We start from the raw sequence: 22,645 nt of genomic DNA on the forward strand, positions 1-22,645 counted from the left end.
GGTCTTCCCTTTAACAGGGGATTAATCCATAAAATCTGAGCCACTGGTATTTCATGCCCGGTTAACTCAAGCTCTGGTTAGTGGAATTCTGGTTATTTTACTAACAGTTACAGGATAACACTACATTTCCCTTAAAAATAAAATTAAATTGGCAGAATAGCCATACAGTCACAGAGAAGTACAGCACAGAAATAAGCCATTCAGCCCCTCTAGTCCATGCCAAAACCATTTAAATTGCCTACTCCCATCAATCTGCACCAAGATCATAGCCCTCCATACTCCTACCATCCATGTACAGTACCTATTCAAACATCTCTTAAATGTTGAAATCTAGCTTGCATGCAGCACTTGTATTGACAGTGCATTCCACACTCTCATGACCCTCTGAGTGATGAAGATTGCCCTCATGTTCCCCTTAAACTTTTCACCTTTCACCATTAACCCATGACCTCTGATTGTAGTGCCACTCAACAGTGGAAAATGCCTGCAAGAATCGTCAAGATGGAATAATAGATTAGACTCAAGAAGCATTTAAAATATACCTCAATGCTCTGCTAGGAAAAAGGTAACACAGAAGGGTTGGAGTACTGAATATGAGTGGACATTACAGCTGTTCAATTGCCAAATATTGATTTGTGATCCAGTTTATTTTATTAAAATTGGACAAATATGCTGCTCTCATAAAGAAATATTATTGTGAAAATGAAAGATACTGGAAGGCAAAAGCACAATATTAGCTTAGCAATTGGACTATTCAGTAGATCTTTACAGCAGCAAAATAACTGACATTTACGTTGCTCTGAAGTTCATTTTGTTGATCATTCAGTTCCATGCTGGAGTCAAAAGTTGACTAGAATATTACATTTTGCATGTTAAATATATTATTTTAAGCCCAAGGTATTTTGCACATTCCCTCCAACTCATGCCTCTCAAAGTCCAACCCTATGTCACCATCATGAAAGATGGAAACAGGTGAGGTGGGCCAACAGGGCTCTGGTGAAGCTGTATAGACCAATCCCTTGTACAGTGGATGCAATGGATTGCAGAAGCATTGATGAACTCCAACCCCACCATTGATTTCAGAGGACAATGAAGATAGGTCATCGATGGCAATTAGGAGCTAAGGGCCAAACTACTAACTACAGATCATACAAGAACAAGAATACAGAAGCAAGACTAGCTCATTAAATTGAATAATTTCCCAAAAAGAAATTCTATGTATACCTGCCAAGAAATCCAATTGCAAAGTACTTTAGTTTCAATGTTATGTAATTCTGGTGTAAAATGCAAAAAGGAGCATCTAAGGCATTGTTACACATCAGTAAACACCTTCAACCAGATATTTCCAGGTCAAACCCACACTTGTGTTCCAATGTGATGTGCACGCCAAAACCATGTTTTCTCCCTATGCAAGATCCTTTTAAGGTAAGGTGGGTGCATTTTGTACATATGATTTTGGAGTGACCTGAAAGACTTGATCTTCCAGCATTATGCCAGTATGGGGCACCTGTTAGAAAAATCAATTACTCACTTTTACCTTTCAGGCCCCTCAGCTCCTATGATGCACTTATATGAAGCCCTCTGAAATGTTGCCACCCTCAGATCCACAATCACTAGCCTAAACCTTGACTACTTTATGTGGCAACTTTTCCCTTATTTCCCTGAACTGTATTATTCATCACTATGTAACATGATAGTACCCATCAACCATGTACCCAGCCTCCTGACCATCCGTCGCTGCTGTCTGACTCCACCCACTCTGACCAGCCATCAGTGTGCCAGGCTCTTGTTGTACCCTCACAACATCCAACCAGGACACAGAAGAGGTGGAATCAGTCCTCTGGTCATCCATCATTCAAAACCCATCTTCCTCGTAGTTACAGCGCACTTTTGATCCTAAAATGTACAGCAAATCACCTCAGGGTTGCAGATGGCAACAAGTTAAGAGGCCATTGACAACCTGCTTTCTGTCCATCTTCACATCCTCTTAGCTGTACTCAAATGTCTTGCCTTCTTTCTTAACTGAGTTGTTTTGTTGCAAGTGTGGAACATCACTAAACATAAGACCAAGAAAATAGGAGCAGGAGTAGGCCACTGAAACCATTCAGCAAACCCTGTGATTCAATATAACCATGGCTGGCCTACCATAAGCCTCAATTCCTCCTCTGTACCAGATCGCAATAATCCTCAATCATCTGGTCTTATAAAATAGTTCAATTGATCTTGCTTCCACACTCTGAGCTAACGAATTGCAGAGATTTCCCACCCTCTGCCAGAAGAAATTTCTGATTTTAAATGACTACCTCATAATCTTGAAACTCTGCTCACATATTTAAGACTTGTACTGGAGAAAATATCTCAGCATCCACCATGTCATAACCCCCAGTATCCTATGTTCCTGTAGTAACCCCTCATTTGTCTAAATTCCAAAGAGTACGAACCAAATCTGTTTAGCCTCTTACTCAATTCAAAAGTCTACTTCAGTTAAGTCAACCATAGCTATGCCAAGATCACTTCTTCAGCTTCAAAGATTAGTTAGCATCAATTTACTTTTGCTTCATATCCTCTTGTATTTCTTGCATGATCACTTCTCTCACCAATGCTTTCACTTCCTTTGTCAGTAATTTCATCATTCTTTAGTTAATCTACACATGGAAATTGCTATTACCTTTTACACAAGGAACTTATAAATGACAACATCAGTGGTGTTGTGGATAGTAAGGAAAATTGACTATGGTGACCTCAGTGTAGGTCAGATAGAAAGTTGGATGGAATGTACAACTGAATCCTGACATGTGCAAGGTGCTGGATTTTGGAAAGCTAGGTAGGAGTATGACATACAATGGTAAGTGGTAAGGAACTAAAAAATATTAATGAGTGGAGTGGGGTTCAAGTAAATAGCTCCATGAAAGTAACATAATAGGCATATTTGCTGTAAAGAAGGCATTTGCAAGTAGGGGCATGTTGGGTTGTTATGGTGTATTTGCTCAGTTCTCAGCACTACCCCTTAGGAAAGATGTGATTACACTGGATACATGCCAGGATGTGATCTGGGACAGAGCGTTGAGTTATGAGAAGAGATTGGTTGGGTTGGAATGTTTTCTCTGCAGCAAAGGACCTGATGTAGATATATAAAATAGATTGAGCAGATGTGCAGAATCTTTTTTTTTTACCATGGTAAGGGTATCAAAAAAGCAGGGTTAGATGAGAAGGGGTTTAAAGGGGATCTGAAAAGAATGTTTTTTTTAAACATAGAGAATAATTGATATCTGGAACATAGTAGCATTATACTGTTTACTTTTTTACTTGGATCATATATGCACCTTATTATTTGTAAATTTATTTGTGATAATACTACTTTATGTGTTATGTGTGCGAGTTATATGTAGTGTTGTGCACCTTTTCCCTCTATGACAGCTGAGTGATCTCATCAGCAATCAAAGATAGTCTCCCCTCTCTGTAGCAGAGCAATCCCACCAGTGATCAGAAGGCAGGCAGCTAGCACTCACCATCTGAATTTTCCTCATTATTCCAATCCTTCTTGACGATTTAATCAGTGAACAAAGGAAGCTTTAATCAGCAAAATGGAATCAAACATCGGCTCACATCCCTTCCTGCAGCCTTCTCACCAGCAGGTTTGTGCATGCTCCCTCTGCATCCTTGAATCCTCTTGGGGACTGCAGTGCGCTGGAACACCCAAACTATCTTCAAACTAAATCACAGGCTCCAACAGCTCCTGAATCACATTCAAGATGAAAAGCAAATGTAAAAGACATAAAAGAAGTGAAATATATGGTTTCATGATCTATCCAAAAGATGGCGACCAAAACAACCGTTGTACACTGATGCCATATTAACCGCAAGTAACTGAAAAATGCCTCCTACCTCTGACTGGGGAAGTTTTGGCACCTGAATCACATTTCTATTCCAAGCAAAACAAAAGGTAAAACTCACCTTCCTTATAATGAGTTCACTGTTTGCTAAACGGGGATTGATGTCTTCTGATTGGGAACAAGGTAATTAATGCATTAGGTTGCTGTTCGGTGTGCATGTGTTTGTTGTTGTACTTGATGGAATTCATCCAATTATTTTAGTGTTTCAAGTTGCAAGTTAATTGTAAATATAAGCAGTTTCAGTCTGAAAGATTACCTGGACCAATGTGAATAATACATACACCCCAGCATGACAAGGCTTAAAAAAATGTGCAAAGTACTTCACTTGCTTTGTTGTTCACTCCTGGAGTCACTTTAAAGAACAACACCTTGCATTTATGTATAGTAGCACATTATCAAAGGTTTGAAATCAATTTTGAGTTATCTTCAGAAGATTGTGAGCTTGGGAATGGGTTGGAGCTGGAAGAGAGGGAGGGAGCAAAAGAGCGGGATCCTGAAAGAGAGGATAAAGTTAAATCAAAGAAGACCTACTTGAATCAGGGTTCAGGTGGCAGGCTGGAACAGCAGTTCCCAAAGTGGGTGCTGTGTTATCACAAGATCACAAGACAAAGGAACAGAAGTAGGCCATTCAGCCCATCGAATATGCTCTGCCACTCCACCATGAGCTAAACTATTCTCCCATCTGGTTCCAGTTTCTGGCTTTTTCCCCATATCCCTTGATACCCTGACTAATTAGATACCTATCAATCTCTTCCTTAAACACCGTCAATGATTGGCCCTCCACAGCTGTATGTGGCAACAAATTCCATAAGTCAACGACCCTCTGGCTAAAAAAAATTTCTCCTCATCTCTGTTTTAAATGGGTACCCTCTAATTCTAAGACTGTGACCTCATGTCCTGGACTCACCTACCAAGGGAAACAGCCATTCCACATCTACTCTGTCCAACCCTTTCAACATTCGAAATATTTCTATGAGATCTCTCTCATTCTTTTATACTCTAATGAATACAGTCCAAGAACCAACAAATGTTCCTTATGCCCCTACATTCCAGGAATCATCCTTGTAAATCTTCTCTGAACTCTCTCCAAGATCAGTACATCCCTTCTAAGATAGGGAGCCAAAAACTGCATGCAGTATTCCAAATGAGATCTCACCAGTGCCCCGAAGAGCCTCATCAACACCTCCTTACTCTTATAGACTATTCCTCTTGAAGTGAATGCCAACATAGCATTCGCTTTCCTTACTGCCAATCCAACCTGGTGGTTAACCTTTAGGGTATCCTGCACGAGGACCCCCAAGTCCCTTTGCATTTCTGATTTTTGAATTTTCTTCCCATCTAAATAATATTCTGCCCGATTATTTCTTCTTCCGAAATGTACAACCATACATTTCTCAACATTGTATCTCTTCTGCCATTTATTTGCCCACTCTCCTAAACTGACTAAATCCTCTGCAACCTTTCCGTTTCTTCAACACTTCCTGCTCCTCCACCTATCTTGGTGTCATCCACAAACTTAGCCACAAAACCATTTAATCCATAATCTAAATCATCGCTATACATTGTAAAAAGAAGCGGCCCTAGCACCGACCCCTGTGGAACACCATTAGTAACCGGCAACCAATCAGAATAGGATCCCTTTATTCTCACCGTTTGCTTTCTGCCTATTCACCAATGCTCCACCCATTCCGATATCTTTCCTGTAATTCCATGGGCTCTCATCTTATTAAGCAGCCTCTTATGCGGCACCTTATCAAAGGCCTTCTGAAAATCCAAATACCTTGTCAATCTTATTTGAGATTACCTCAAAAAATTCCAATAGGTTGGTGAGGCAGGATCTTCCCTTCATGAAACCATGCTGGCTTGGGCCTATCTTGTCATGCACCTTGAGGTATTTCATGACCTCATCCTTGAGAATCGACTCCAATAATTTTCCAACTACCGATGCCAGACTAATAGGTCTGTAATTTTCTTTTTGCTGCCTTCCTCCTTTCTTTAACAGTGGAACTACATTTGCGACCTTCCGGTCCTCTGGAACCATGCCAGAGTCTATTAATTCTTGGAAGATCATTTCCAATGCCTCCACAATCTCCAAAGCCACCTCCTTCAGAACCCATGTGTGCACCTCATCCGGTCCAGGAGATTTATCTATTCTTAGTCCATTTAGCTTCCCAAGCACTTTCTCCCTAGTAATCTTGACTGTACCTAATTCTATTCCCTGAGACCTCTGGCTATCGGGTATGTTGCTAATGTCTTCCACTGTGAAGACTGATACATAATACTCATTTAGTTCCTCTGCCATCTCTTTGTTACCGATTATAATTTCTCCAGTATCATTTTCAATCGGTCCTATATCTACCCGTGTCACTCTTTTACTCTTCATGTGTGTGCTTAATAAAGAACGGTAATTCCCAGTGGGTAATGCAAGGGGTTCACGTGCAAGTGGAAGTGACATTGGTGAACACACACACACACACACACACACACACACACTCATGGTAGTCTAGAAATGTCCCAAGCAAAATATGGTCAAGCTGAAGCCATTCTGTAAATCTGTAAATAAAATAATTCCAATGCTTTTACTCAAAGTTTGTCTTTTATCAAGAACAAACATAGCATGGTGTCAAAAGTTGACATGAGGTCTAAAAACAAAGTGTAAGTTAATACCACGAGAGACAAAGAAAGAGATGCTAGGTTCCAATGGAGAGAAGCTACTGGCAAGAGGGCATACTGTATTGTCTTGAAATTCACTAAGAAATGGAGGTGAGAGCCTAAAAATCCCCTCAATGGATAAACTAAGTCCTCCAGAAGCTATGCAGTTTACCAACAATCTAGCTGATACTTGGAATGCTTCAAACAGTGATACAATATATATGTAGCGGCAAGTACAGCCGGAGGCATGCATGAAAAATTAAAAGCATCTATTTTTCTACAAGTAATTGGCAGAGGAGCTTTGGACATCTATAACAAATTGATGAGATACCCTTTACATTGGACACTCTGATGTCAAAATTTGAGGAGTATTTTGTCCGAAGTAAAAACATCATGTGTGAAATAAATGAATTCTTTTCTTGTGAACAGAAACAAGGTGTCAGCTTTGACTAATGCTTTGCTGAGCTTCTCACACTGAGTAAGTCCTGTGAGTTTGGAGATTGAGAGGCTCACTAGCCAGAGACAAAATAGTTTGTGGAATCCCGGATAATAGACTCAGAGAAAGCTTCTTCTGTGAAAAAGATTCAATGCTGGAAAAGGCTGTGAATATGTGTAAGGCAGCAGAGACCACACAAACACAAGCTAAAGAGCTGACAGAGCAGAAGCAACAGTGCATGCTGTGGAAACAGAGAGGCAAAGCACAGGGCATTTCCCAAAGAAACAACATAGAAAAGAGGTAGGTTCAAACAGTAAATGCAGCAAACGTGGAGGCAGGCACATCCCAAGGAAGTGTCCTACTTATGGAAAGTCCTGCAGTAATTATAGGAAGAGGAAGCATTTTGCAAAGTGTTGCAAAGCTACAAAGAGAAAGGTACACATGGTTAATGAGGAAACTGAGTAAGTCTTTCAGAATCCGTACAGACTGCTGCTGCTGGTAAAACAGAATGGATTGTTCCAATGACTGAATGAGACAGTAGTTCCATTCAAGCTTGACACCAGAGCCCAAGTAAACCTGTTATCCGTGGATGAATACAAGACTCTCAAAGTAAAGAGTAAGGTTTACCTTACGAAGTTAAAAGTGACAGGCTATACTCGAGAGAATATTCCAGTAAAAAGAGGTTGTATAGTGACATTCACGCACAAGAGGCAGCACCTATAGGCTCAGCTACTGATTGTATATAAGAGAATACAGACAATATCAGGTTGGAATGCATGCCAAGGGATCAATCCTTTGGAAAGAGTTTTGTAGTGGCTTTACAGAAGAAAGGTATCCAGGCAACACTCATGGAAGAACACACAGATGTCTTTGAGGGGCTTGGATATTTACCAGAAGTAATTCAAGAAACTCATAGCAGCATCCATGAGAGATCCAGTATGGTTTTGCAAAGGAAGCACAAAAACCCCACCTTTCATAGATATCTGTACCAGCTACACCAGCATGACAGTCAGGATGGCAGTGCTGAACATAGCTATCATGATGAAGAAGTCGCCAGTCTTGCTTCTACATCAAGCAGCTGTGGTTCAAAAATCTGTCTGTCATCAACTTCCAGTTAAAGACTGGAAATCAAAAACTACCTCCATGGTCCCCACCGAAGTTGAAGAGGAAAAATAAAAAGAAAGATGAGGAGACCACACAATCCCCAAGGTGAGAACAACAGCATCAGTTCAAAACAAACCAACGAGAGAGCTCTGTGAATTGGAACAAACTTAGTTGGAACTCATGCAAAGATTCACTAATCACATGGACGTAGGCCAGGTCTCCATTATGTGGCATGTAGAGCGAATGATGGTCACACAGCAAGAGCAAGAACAGAGACGAATGGATAGAATCTTGGCAGAAGGATGTGAAAGAAATAAACACATAGATCAAAGTTCTCAAAAGGAAAACATAGAAACATAGAAAACCTACAGCACAATGCAGGCCCTTCGGCGCACAAAGCTGTGCCGAACATATCCTTACCTTAGAAATTACCTAGGGTTACCCAGAGCCCTCTATTTTTCTAAGCTCCAAGGACACTGGTATTAACAAAGCAAGTGAAAGCAAGACATCTGTGGAAACAAATAGCAGACCGAAAGAGATCATTCATCCACAACAGAAGAGGATTGAAAGTAGATGAGTAAATAAAGGACTGTATTCGCTCATTACAATTGAAGTTAAAGTCAATATCTTTGTTGGAAAGCATTATTGTGTGTTGCAGATTTAAGAGGATATACTATTGTGTTTGTTTTCTTCCAAGGGGAAAGATACATTATTATGTATGTACGTAATAAAGAACTTCAGTTCCCAATGGGCAGTGCGGGTGGTTCACCCAGAACTGGAAGTGACGTTGGTGAACAACACACACACAGACACAGATGCTCTTGGTGGGCTAGGGGATCCTGAGTAAAATGTGGTTGAGCTGAAGCCATTCTGTAAAAAAATAGATCTGGAATCTTTACCCATGCAAAGTTTGTCTTTTATCAAAAACTAACAAAACAGAAGACATCACCAATCAGGTGGGAGTTTCTAGGTGGGGTGCAATAAAGATAAGGACGTGATGGGGGGCACGATAGCGGGGGGGGCAGCTAACAGATTACAGGCTTAATTTAAGAAATAAATGACTTATTATAAGCATTTGATCCTCAACACCTAATTGATTACAATGGTCATGTAATCATCTCGTCCCTTGCTAACCCACTGTTCTCTTAGACTTTGCTTAAAGCACAATATAGTTACTGAAAAGCAATGTGACACTTCTGTATTTTTCATATCATGAGAAATCTGGAGAAATTATTTCAGAGCCCGGCCCACACATTATTGTCATTCACTACTGTAGTACAGTGTTAGCAAAAATGATTCCTGTGATGCATTTCCTGTGAATTAGGGTATGGAATTGAATGGGGCAAAATACAGAATCTACCCTTTTGAGCAGTCTTGATCGCATAGTCCATGGTGCAACTGAGATAGTGCTGCCCACTTTATGTAACTTCTGGCAGAGAGTCAGGTTCTGCCTGAGCTATGATTGTTACATATCCCGTAACTGGGTTGCCAAACCAGCAGAAATGGACCACTTAGTTGGAGGCTGGATTACTGGAACTAAGAAAGTTTTTATTAAAGAAATAAGTAACACAGTACTCTAATAGTAAGGATATAAATGGAACAGGTTAGCAATGATAAATCACAAATGTACACAGAACTAGGATAAAAGGATCAATCAAGCTCTATTGCAGTCTAGGGGTAAAATGATCAGTCTCAAGTGACACAGAGTTCAGTTCGCAGTAATCGCTGTTGTGCCGTTTGAGAGAGAGAATATGCAAATCAGATTCAGACAGACCTTTGCTCTTCGCAGTTAGCTTTCAGCACGAGCCCTTTTAATATCTTCTGAGGTCACCGACTGTGACCCCTCCGTTCCGGATACGATCGTTCTTCTGCGGTGAACCCAGCACCCAGGCAAGGGCGGACACACACACCAGGTTCCCGCCGATCGTACCTTTTCACCCTGTGCGTCTATGGTCGGACCAGACCTCCAAAACTCCCACCAACTTGTGGGGGGGGGGCACACTGCACTTCCAGGGTCTCGTTACCTCGTGATCTCGTGGTGTCATGGTGTGTCCCTTGCCTTAGCGAACCTGTTCCTTTTATCACCCTGCTGGGGTATCGCCTGTCCATCAAACTTCAAACAGTTCAGGTTCAAAGCAACCGGTCTGACAATACTCGGAACTATGTCTCTTTTCGTTAATCTCTCTCCTCTCTCATTATCATTTCTGATTGTTTCCCCATTGTCTCTCTTATCTCTCTCATCGGCATCAATCTTCTGATAACTTGGTCTTTTGTCACATGATGAAGTCATATCTTTCCCCTATATTGATTGCAGCGCTTGAGGTTAGATTCAAATAATAGGTGATTTACCATGGTTGTAAATCCTTAATGAAAATGGCAGAAGCAGACAAAATGAAAAAGTGTAAACAGTGTAGTGCAAAGTATTTGAAATATTTATACCAGTACCAAGCAACCGACAGCAGCCAATGTGTCTATTATGTGAAAAGTGTTTTCAAATGAGACAATGAAGCATCCAAGATCCTTGAACATTTGAACGGAATACACTCTGATAAAGCTAACAAGAATTTGACTTATTTTCAATCACTTCACAAAAAACTTCCAAAAATAGAAAATACCCCAAAATATGTCTGCCAGCACGTCACAACAAAACAATGATGGTTTGCTTGTTTCATGCAACATTACATTGTTCATTGCTAAATCTGGACAGCCCATGCAACTGGAGAATAACTGATTCTGCCAGCAGTCAGTGAAGTTCTGAAAATGGTTTTGCATAAGTCACCAGACTAAATAATAAAAGTGATTCAACTCAGCAACAAGTCTATTCAAAGACGAATAGATGAAATATCTGAAAACATGTGTGACGAGAATACACATAAAATTAAGATGTTTGCTGGCCTGGGTTAGCATCAGTGACATCAGCAAGTGGTCTGCCACCTGCCCTCAGGGGAAGGAGAGATAAGGAACAATGGAGCAGCGTCTGGAGATGTGTAATGAAGGGACGGGAGAGAGAGCTGTCTGGAGCGGCTCCCCCTTTGAACCCTGAACTGTTTGAAGTGGTGGACAGGCGATGCCCCAGCAGGGGGATAAAAAGAGACAGGTTCGCTAAGGCAGGAGAGACACGACACCCGAGGTAACGAGACCCTGGAAGCGGTACGCCTCTCACGAGTCAGTGGGAAGTACCAGACAACGGCCAAGGTGGAAAGGTACGATCAGCGGGAACCCGGTGTGTGTCCACCCTTGCCTGGGTGCCGGGTTCACTGCAGAGGATCGACCGCATCTGGAGGAGGGGTCACAGTCGGTGACCTCAGGTGACATCACCAAGGACCTGCCCAAAAGTTGCTTGTGAGCCATATCGCCGGTCTGTGAGTGAAGCCGTGTCTGAATGATCAGTTGTTCCCGTCCTCTCTCTCTCTCCCCCCACATTGTCCATCGCCATGGCAACGATTACTGCGAACTGAACTACTAAACTGGACTGAACTTTGAGTCACTTTGAAATTTGGTCATTTACCCCTAGACAACGATAGAGCTTGATTGATGCTGTTATCTTAATTCTGTGCACATGTGTGGTTATCATTGCTGAACTGTTGCATTTATTATCCTTTCGATTACTGTGTTGCTTGTTTCTTTAATAAAACTTTCTTAGTTCTAGTAATCCAGACTCCAACTGAGTGATCCATTTCTGCTGGTTTGGCAACCCAGTTACGGGGTACGTAACATAAGGAAGACACGTCATGCAACATACTTAGGACAAGATAATTTGCTCTGCAGTTTTGCCATGCAACAAATCTTTGCTTCTTGGTTATGTTTGTTTCATAAGAGATAAAACGTAGAACATAGAGCATAGAATAGTACAGCACAGTACAGGCCCTTTGGCCCACAATGTTGTGCCGACCCTTAAACCCTGCCTCTCATATAACCCCACACCTTAACTTCCTCCATATACCTGTCTAGTAGTCTCTTAAATTTCACTAGTGTATCTGCCTCCACAACTGACTCAGGCAGTGCATTCCACGCACCAACCACTCTCTGAGTAAAAAAACCTTCCTCGAATATCCCCCTTGAACTTCCCACCCCTTATCTTAAAGCCATGTCCCCTTGTATTGAGCAGTGGTGCCCTGGGGAAGAGGTGCTGGCTGTCCACTCTATCTATTCCTCTTAATATCTATCATGTCTCTTCTCAACCTCCTTTTCTCCAAAGAGTAAAGCCCTAGTTCCCTTAATCTCTGATCATAATGCAGACTCTCTAAACCAGGCAGCATCCTGGTAAATCTCCTCTGTACCCTTTCCAATGCTTCTACATCCTTCCTATAGTGAGGCGACCAGAACTGGACACAGTACTCCAAGTTTGGCCTAACCAGAGTTTTATAGAGCTGCATCATTACCTCGCCACTCTTCAACCCTATCCCTCGACTTATGAAAGCTAACACCCCAAAAGTTTTCTTAACTACCCTATCTACCTGTGAGGAAACTTTCAGGGATCTGTGGACATGTACTCCCAGATCCCTCTGCTCCTCCACACTACCAAGTATCCTGCCATTTACGAGATAAAACATGGTTCAACAGCTGTTATTTGCAAGGGGAGTAGGAACATATGAAATAGGCTTCAATATTTTGGGTTGTTGAGCAATTTTTCAAAGAGAAGGACATTCTGCTCATCAAAATTCTTGCTTGTGCAACAGATGACCACCATCAATAACAGGATGCCACTGTGGAGTTATTTTGCTTTCTTGGAAAAAGCTGTACCTAACATATTTGCCATTCACAGTGTAATTCACAAACAACATCATACTGCAAAAACCTAAGTGATTGGTTGCACAAAATATTAAATATTTTTATCACAGAGGTAAATAAAGTCAAGTCCCATGCTCTCAATTCTCAACTACTTCAAGCGATTTGCACTGAGAATGATGAATAGTTTGAATGTTTGCTGTTGCACATAGAAGTCAGCTGCTCGCAAAAGGAAACCGCTTGAGATGCTTTTATGCGCTTATTGAAAATGTGATAAAATTCTTTGAAGATTTGAATGCTTTATTCAGTAATCTACTCAAGAATATCAGGCATGACATTGCTTATTTCTCAGAAATATTCTTAAATTTAAAGAAATCAATCTTCAATTGCAAGGAAATGATGTGAATCATCTCAGTCAAAAGCAGTCATCACCATATTTCTGTCCAAGTTAACCCTATTTAAATGCAACATAGGCTGTCATTACATCTTCCAATTTCCAAGCCTCTCTGAGTTGGAAGAGAAATAAAGAAAGACAGTAAATTACAGAATGTGGGATCTGAGACTCCTTCTGAGTAACATTCAGCCTGATGTTGGAAAGCAGATGTCACTGCACTAAGCCCATCCATCTCATTGAATGGTGAAAAAGCAATGAAGTAGTGAACAGTTGGACTAGTAAAGTACGCTCTAAAATTATTGTTAAAAATTCTTTTTACTGTAAATAAAGAAAGAAATAATTTTATTTGTGGCTTTAAATAGATTTGAATAATTTTTGCAATTATTTATCACGGCTTTGAATTTGCAGTTCATATTTCCTTTATCTGTGCATCATAAATCAAAATTCTTTATAGGTTTTTATGTAACGGCTGGAAAGGGGGTGGGGCAGGGGAAGGCACTGGGAATGTGGTCTGGGGACTCAAGGTCTGGTAACCCAAAAAAGGTTTGAGAGCCAATGGGTTAGAACGTGCTCTGGGAGACCTGCTTAGATCACTATCTTCAGACCCCTATTGAAAGGAGGTTTCTCAACCAGAAATGTTGACAGTCTAGTTCCCTCCACAGATGCTGCCTGACCAGCTGAGTATCTCCAGCAGCTTGATCTTTGCTGTTTTGTCTACTGAAAATTTGTTTTCTTTCCTGAGTGTGCTCAACTTAGATATGATTCAGAAATGCATGAACCATGTTCCCTGCTAATACCCTGAAGGAGCATTGTACGGCAAATTACATTTTTAGGTGCCATCAAATAGAGAAAACGCATCATCAGCTTGAGCATATAGTAACTTGGGAACACAAATGACCAGTTAAATTTCCACAAAGGTCCAATTTGACTTGGAAATTACTGATGTTTCACAGCAACATTTATTTATTTAGAATCAGAATCCAAAACACATTTAGTAAACCTGCAACCTCGAGGACAGTGAGAAAATGGTCGGAGGAGGCTTATGAGGCGCTCCAGGGTTGTTTTGAGGTGACAGACTGGCAGGCACTCCGTGAGCCACATGGAAAGGATATTGATGGGCTCACAGAGTGCATCACTGATTACATCAACTTCTGTGTGGACTGCAATGTTCCGACTGTTATTCAAATAACAAGCCATGGGTGACAAAGGACATTAAGGACATCCTGAACGCTAAAAAGAGGGCGTTTAGAGATGGAAATAGGGAGGAGCTGAGGGCAATACAGAGGGACCTGAAAGCCAGGATCAGGGAGGCTAAAGACAGGTACAGGAGGAAGCTTGAGTAGAAACTCCAGCAGAACAACATGAGAGAGGTCTGGAGGGGGATGAGGACCATCACTGGGTTCCGGCAAACTAGCAACAGAGGAGCTGAAGGCAGTGTGGACAGGGCCAATGAACTTAACCTGTTCTTTAACAGATTTGACATTGTGGCCCCTGCCCATCCCCCACATGAGCCATCTGTTGTCGGCCCCCAACCAACACATATTCCACTCTCCCCTCCTACCCTTCCTCACAGTCCCCCACTCTGCTCTCATGACTATACCCCTTCCCCACATGAAACCACCACGGTGGGCTTCACAGTTGAACAGGTGAGAAGACAGCTGAAACGTCTCAACCCAAGCAAGGCTGCAGGATCGGATGGTGTCAGTACCAGGGTGCTCAAAGCCTCTTCCCCTCAGCTATGTGGAGTACTTCGCCATGTATTCAACCTGAACCTGAGGCTCCGGAGGGTTACTGTGCTGTGGAAGACGTCCTGCCTCATCCCTGTGCCGAAGACGCCGCGCCCCAGAGACCTCAATGACTACAGACCGGTGGCACTGACCTCCCACATCATGAAGACCCTGGAGAGACTTGTTCTGGAGCTGTTCCGGCCTATGGTCAGGCCACACTTAGATCCCCTTCAGTTCCCCTACCAGCCCCGAATAGGAGTTGAGGATGCCATCGTCTACCTGCTGAACCGTGTCTACGCACACCTGGACAAGCCAGCGAGCACTGTGAGGGTCATGTTTTTTGACTTCTCCAGTGCGTGCAGCACCATCCTCCCTGCTCTGCTGGGGGAGAAGCTGACAGCGATGCAGGTGGATGCTTCCCTGGTATCATGGATTCTTGATTACCTGACTGGCAGACCACAGTACGTGTGCTTGCAACACTGTGTGTTTGACAGAGTGATCAGCAGCACTGGGGCTCCACAGGGAACAGTCTTGTCTCCCTTTCTCTTCACTATTTACACCTCGGACTTCAACTACTACACAGTGTCTTGTCATCTTCAGAAGTTTTCGGATGACTCTGCCATAGTTGAATGCATCAGCAAGGGAGATGAGGTTGAGTACAGGGCTACGGTAGGAAACTTTGTCACATAGTGTGAGCAGAATTATCTGCAGCTTAATGCGAAAAAGACTAAGGAGCTGGTGGTAGAACTGAGGAGAGCTAAGGGACTGGTGACCCCTGCTTCCATCCAGGGGGTCAGTGTGGACATGGTGGAGGATTACAAATACCTGGGGATACGAATTGACAATAAACTGGACTGGTCAAAGAACACTGAGGCTGTCTACAAGAAGGGTCAGAGCTGTCTCTATTTCCTGAGGAGACTGAGGTCCTTTAACATCTGCCGGACGATGCTGAGGATGTTCTACGAGTCTGTGGTGGCCAGTGCTGTCATGTTTGCTGTTGTGTGCTGGGGCAGCAGGCTGGGGGTATCAGACACCAACAGAATCAACAAACTCATTTGTAAGGCCAGTGATGTTGTGGGGATGGAACTGGACTCTCTGACGGTGGTGTCTGAAAAGAGGATGCTGTCTAAGTAGCATGCCATCTTGGACAATGTCTCCCATCCACTACATAATGTACTGGGTGGGCACAGGAGTACATTCAGCCAGAGACTCATTCCACCAAGATGCAATACAGAGCGTCATAGGAAGTTATTCCTGCCTGTGGCCATCAACCTTTACAACTCCTCCCTTGGAGGGTCAGACACCCTGAGCCAATAGGCTGGACTTATTTCATAATTTACTGGCATAATTTACATATTACTATTTAACCATTTATGGTTCTAATACTATTTATTATTTATGGTGCAACTCTAACGAAAAACAATTTCCCCCGGGATCAATAAAGTATGACTATGACTATGACTATGTCGTGAAATTTGTTGTCTCTGTGGCAGCAGTACGATCTAATACATAATAATAGAGTAGGCCCTTCATCAACAAAATCAGCACTCTACGCAACCACATGCAATTCTGATAAGTACACCACTAATCTTAAATGGGAGCACAACCCAGAAAAATAAAGACGTTATCACTATTGAAGAAAAAGTTAACCATTGGAAGAGCATGACCCTCCATGGAAGATATCCCCGTGATCTGAGTAGATAAGATGTCAACAAGGAAGCTTTGACTGCCTTGCTCAGAGAGATCTCTTCACAGAAACAAAAGAGTTCCTTGGGCAATACAGGGCCAGGTGGTTAATACAAAATAATTATCAAAATCACAGAATAAAAGACCAACCAATGCAAGATGATAACTGTAGAAAATTCTGAGAAAACAACCCAACACATTACAGGATCCTGTAGCAGTTTAGCTTCATCTGATTACTTACATAAGCACAACCAAATGGCACACATCATTCATCAGAATCTTGCTTTAAAATATAAACTCATTAAAGAAGTCACACATTACTATAAATACAAGCCTAATCCAGATTTAGTGTCAGAATACGACAAATTGTATTATGACCAATCAGTTATTACAGATAGGACAATCTATTATAACCGTTCAGATATAATAATACGGGATAAACAAGGAAGAACAACTTACTTAGTAGATAGAGCCATTCCAAACACACACAACTTAAAGAAATTAATGTGAATAATAAATTGAAAGATTTGGAACATAAACAAATACTATCTACAGCTGGTATCATCCCAAAGGCACCACACAATAGTATTAAACGATTTAGGCTGCACATTTATGTAAATCGCCAGAAAGCCACAATACTAAACACCACTAGAATAGTCCGAAAGTTTCTAGCAATTGACAAATGAGCATACTTGGTTATGCCCGTACCTCAGATTTTACCAGCTTGAGCTGAGAAAAAAATAAAATAATAATAACTAAATAAATAAATAAACAACCAATGCTATTGACTTAAATAGTATTAAATTATCCAACAAGTTTCAGGAATTTAAATACTTGCTTATGCTTCTCTTGTGCTTCTTACCCATACCCCATTGAACTATCCACCATAATATTGTTTCCCACAGTTTGCTCTTTCTCCCACTCACATTCCATATATTACAATAACAAATGTGAGAGTGTCTCTGGAAGTTTACACTGTCCACATTTACCTGAAATCTGTTTACCAAGTCTAAACAATGTAGCATTTAAATCAGTACGGTCAAGTCTAAGCCGAGTAATTAAAACTTCATCCCATCTGGGCCCTCCTCACCTCCGAAGAGAAGTATCCTTTTTCTGAATTCCATATATATGCCTCCCCTTTAACTGTATGTCCCACAGTATTTGCCAGATTGAGAGAATATGGTGCTTAATTAAAACTTTTGCCTTTCCCTTACTTAGTAGAATATCAATATCAATAATACTGACCTGCATAGATTGTTTAGCTAGCATTTCCTTCCATCCCTACATGAACTGGGATCCACAAAAAGCAGACATAAACTCCCAAATACTGCAGCCATAACATCGTCTAACTTGCAACAAAATGTCTGGACGACTATTGGACACACCCACCTTAAGACTACTTAATACAAAGAAGGAATCAGAACAGACAACACAATTAGACTGTCCATCCTCTATCCACTGCAATGCAAGAACGATTGCCACTATTTCAATAGTATAAGATGAAAATTTATATGATAACCTCTTTTTTAATTGACACCTGAAATTCTTAGTCACAGACTGCTGCACCAACCTCATGAGATACTGGGTCTTTAGAGCCATTTGTAGACACGAGAACCATTCCATAATACAGATACACTCTAGGCACATTCTGACAGCCTCTCCCTAAGAATCAAATCTACCCTAGGTGAAGGAACTCGCCAGGGAGAAATAAACTGACCCTCTTGACTATGCCTGCATGTATTATGCTGCTGCCACATGATTGGCTGATTAGATATTTGCATTAATGAGCAGGTATATAGGTGTACTTAATATAATGAGTGTGTCCGAAACATCCAGTCTTTTGCCATTGGGCTCAAATCAGACTGGTTTGTGAGATGTTTTGTGGGATAAGTCTTAACTAGTTGTTAAAGTTTGCCCGTCTCTTTTTTTTTGTGGGCAGGATTAATTTTGTATTCTACGTTCTTCTATTATGGGCTAGCCTCTCTTTGACTAGGACCCTTTTTATTTTTTTTTAATTTATGGGAAATTTGGTAACATTGGCAAAGATATTGGTCAACTATCCTCAATTACCCTTGCAAAGACGGTGGTAAGTAACCTGGAGTAGCACACACAATATGCTGCAGGAACTCAGCAGGTCATGCAGTATCTGTAGAGAGGAATAAAGAGATGACAATTTGGGCCAAGACCCTTCATCGGGACTTCATCACTACTTTATTACGTGGCGAAAATACTTCCTGAACTACCATAGTGCTTCTGGTAAAGATACTCCAAGAGGGTAGTAAGTTCCAGGATTTAGTCAAAGGTTTAACAGTTCAATTTAATGTCAGAGAATGTATACAGTATACACCCTGAAATACGTATTCTTCACAGACATCCATAAAACAGAGAGAAAAAAAATCAAATAATGAATGATAGAAAAACGTTAGAACACAAAAGTGCCCCCTCACCCCTCCCAAGCACAAGCAGCAGCAAAACTTCAACCCTCCCCCCTCCTCCTCACCCACTTGTTCCAGCAGAAAACATTAGCCCCCCCACCACTCACCACCCACCATCATGATAATTAAAAGTAAACAAAACTGGTGGGTATCTTGAGGTTGTGGAACTCCTTTCCCTTCTTGGTAGTGGAGATTGCGGCTTTGAAAAATGTTGTGGTAGCCAGGCAAGAAAACACAATGCACTTTGTAGATGGTACATACTGCAGCCACTATGAATGCAGAGGAAGTGAATGTTCAGGGTTGTTGATGGGATGCCAAACAAGTGGGCTGCTTTATCTTGGATCATGTTAAGCATTTTGGAGAGTTGTTGCTGCTGCGCCCATCCAGGTGTATGGAGAGGTTTCTTGACATGTGATTTGTAGGTGGTGCAAAGACCTGACACACTTTCTGGACCATTCTCCCAGAATACTCCTAGTTCACATTTTAAAGATGCTAAAGGGTATTAATAAAGTTTCCAACAAAGTTTAAAGGGAGTACGAAAACCAAGCCCTGGTAAGTTGAAAGGGAGTGCAGGAATTAGTTAAGATGGAGTTTGGAATCTATGGATCTGATGAAGGGAGAGGGGTGGCATCAAATGATTCTGAGTATATTGAAAGTGTGTATAAGGTCTGGGGCCCTGATGGGGTCAGAGGTGGTATGGAATCAGGGCCCCAGTTAGTGTAGAGGGAGAGCAGAAATCCTAGCCCTGGTAAGAGAAATTGAATCACTCCCGACATGACCACCTTGTCCATTCATTCCAACCCCTCAACCCAACTGATCTCCTTCCTGGCACTTCCTGGCACTTATACTAGCAAACATAACTGCTAACCTGACCCTCCACCTCCTTCTGCACCAGCATTCTGGACCCCAAGCAATCCTTCCAGATGGGATGACACTTCACATGTGAGTCTTTCAGGGTCACCTATTGTATCTGGTCCTCCCACTGTGGCATTCTTTACATCTGTGATACCTGACGCTGACTGTGAGATGACTTCATCAATCACCTTCTCTCTGCCTGCCATAAAAGGCAGGATTTCCTGTTGGCTATCTACTTCAAAGAGACCTCCTATTCCTATTGTGATAGGCCAAACTCAGGTCTGGGGAGCAACACTTCATATTCCATCTAGGTAGCTTCCAACCTAATGGCATGAATATTGTTTTTCTAACTTCCAGTAATTACTCCGCCCTTCTTCCTTCTCTCTTTTTCAATTCTCCACTCTGGTTACCCTCTCACCTCTTTTCTTCTCAACTGCTCATCACCTCTCCTTGATTCCTCTTCTTCCCTTTCTTCCGTGGTGTACTGCCCTCTCCTATTAGATTCTTTCTTCTTCAGCCCTTTACCTCTTCCACCTATTGCATCCCAGCTTCTTAATTCAACCCACTCCCTCACCAAACTACCGTCCCACTCACCTGTTCTCACCTTGTAATCACCTGCCACTTTGTAATCCTCCCTCACCCCACCCTCTTAATCTGTTTTCTGTCCCCCTTTCTTTTCAGTCCTGATGAAGGGTCTTATCCCAAAATATTGACTGCTCCTTTCCCTCCAAGGCTGAAGTTCCTCCAGCATTTTGTGTGTGTTGACTGAAGAGGGAGCTCAGAACCAGAGCCCTATTGAATAGAAAGTTAGTCCAGTATCCAAGGAACACACGTAAAAAGTGCTGGTGAACGCAGCAGGCCAGGCAGCATCTGTAGAAAGAGGTACAGTCGATATTCATCAAGACTAAATGAAACAAGAGATAGTAAGAGATTTGAAAGTGGGAGGGGAAGGGGGAGATTTGAAATGATAGGAGAAGACAGGAGGGGGAGGGATGGAGCCAAGAGCTGGAAGGTTGATTGACAAAAGGGATATGAGAGGATCATGGGACAGGAGGCCTAGGGAGAAAGAAAGGGGGAGGAGGGAAGCCCAGAGGATGGGCAAGGAATATTGTGAGAGGGACAGAGGGAGAAAAAAAAATAATGATAATAAATAAATAACGGATAGGGTACGAAGGGGAGGTGGAGTATTAACTGAAGTTAGAGAAGTCAATGTTCATGCCAAGGCCCCAGTGAGTTGAGAGGGAGTGCGACAACCATTATTTGGTGAGTGAGATGCTAAACCATTGGAATCCCTGAATACTCGGATAGCAGATTAATGGAATTTTATTGCAGTTTGCTCTCAGGGTCAGCAATAATGTCTTTATTATTCTTAACATACAACAGTATTCCTTCTCATGCCTATGGGATTCAATAATATTGGTAGCCAAGGAATTAGCACTGAATCTGAAGCATCCTTTGCCACTCCCAAGCTGAAGTGAGGATGATGGGAGCAAAATACTCAATGGCGGAGAATAGGATCTAGGTAGGAAGACATGGCAGCTTACTCAAGGTCTTATTTTCACTGTACAAAAGTACAAAACTGTTGCCACTATAGCAGCCAGTCCTCAGTAGCAGTCATAGAAACTAGCTTAGTGAAGCACAGGTAGAAGCCATTCAGCCTGTTGATCTATTCCAGTTCCCAGAAAATCAGTCTGATTGGTCCATTCCCCTTCCCCTTACATCTCTAAATATCTTCAACTTATTTTCTTCTTCAAGCTCAGTTGGGGTTTTTATTGGCACTGACTTAATTATTTTCTAAGATAATAAATGGGGAGGTACGAATTAAAGGCTTCAGTATTAAGTTCTCCATTCAAAACCTGTCCAAAAGTTTATCAGTCGCTTCTCGTGTCTTTTGGATCGTTATCTGAGCCCATTAATCTCCCCATTGTTATTTTGCCTCAAGCTTTTTTATTATGGAAACCTACATTACCCAGTCCAAATGTAGAAAACAATCAACAGTGCAAAATTAACTGATGTGCTTAAATTCTACGCTGTTATACAATGTTCATTATATACCAACTGCAACCTCAAAGGAGATCTAAGTACCCAAAACTTTGGTCAACCCTTGAGATCAATTGAGAACTCATGTCGCTGCTTGAAATAGCATGGTGAAGGCCACAATATTCAGGCTAATCAAAGTCAGACTGTCCCTTTTTAATCCTCAATTTAATTGCTATAGCTGTGCATTTTCACTCTGGGGTCAAATATTTAAAAATTTCTGGTTATCTCAAGAGCTTCAAAGATCAAAATAGATGACTGATGATTATCCATTAATAGACCAGTCAATTGGAAGTGTGCTGTAATAGACATATTTTGCTGGCTTTAATTACCATGTTAATTGAGTTATCTCATTTTAATAAATGAAACTCTGCTTACTGCTCATGTTCAGTAAATCAAGCCTGATTTTTTTAAATTAAAAAGATAACTTCTTTATCATTGATATATCCCTTTGTTCTGCTCACTCCCTACTCTAATGATTCTATTGCACTCTGAATCAAGAAGAATTTCAATAGAATTGTTTGTTGCAAAGAAAAAAATGCTGCTTGGAATCTTAGTTATATAAGGCCATGTTTATGCAGTCATTACCTACAAGACAGGAGCTACCATTTGCTTTTGCCACACATGAGCTGCCTGCATCAAAATCCGACTTCATACCATTGGAGAACAACAAAGGAAAATGCACGCAGCAATTTGAG

This window comes from Mobula hypostoma, chromosome 21, assembly GCF_963921235.1.
Source record: "Mobula hypostoma chromosome 21, sMobHyp1.1, whole genome shotgun sequence".
Taxonomy (NCBI): Eukaryota; Metazoa; Chordata; class Chondrichthyes; order Myliobatiformes; family Myliobatidae; genus Mobula; species Mobula hypostoma.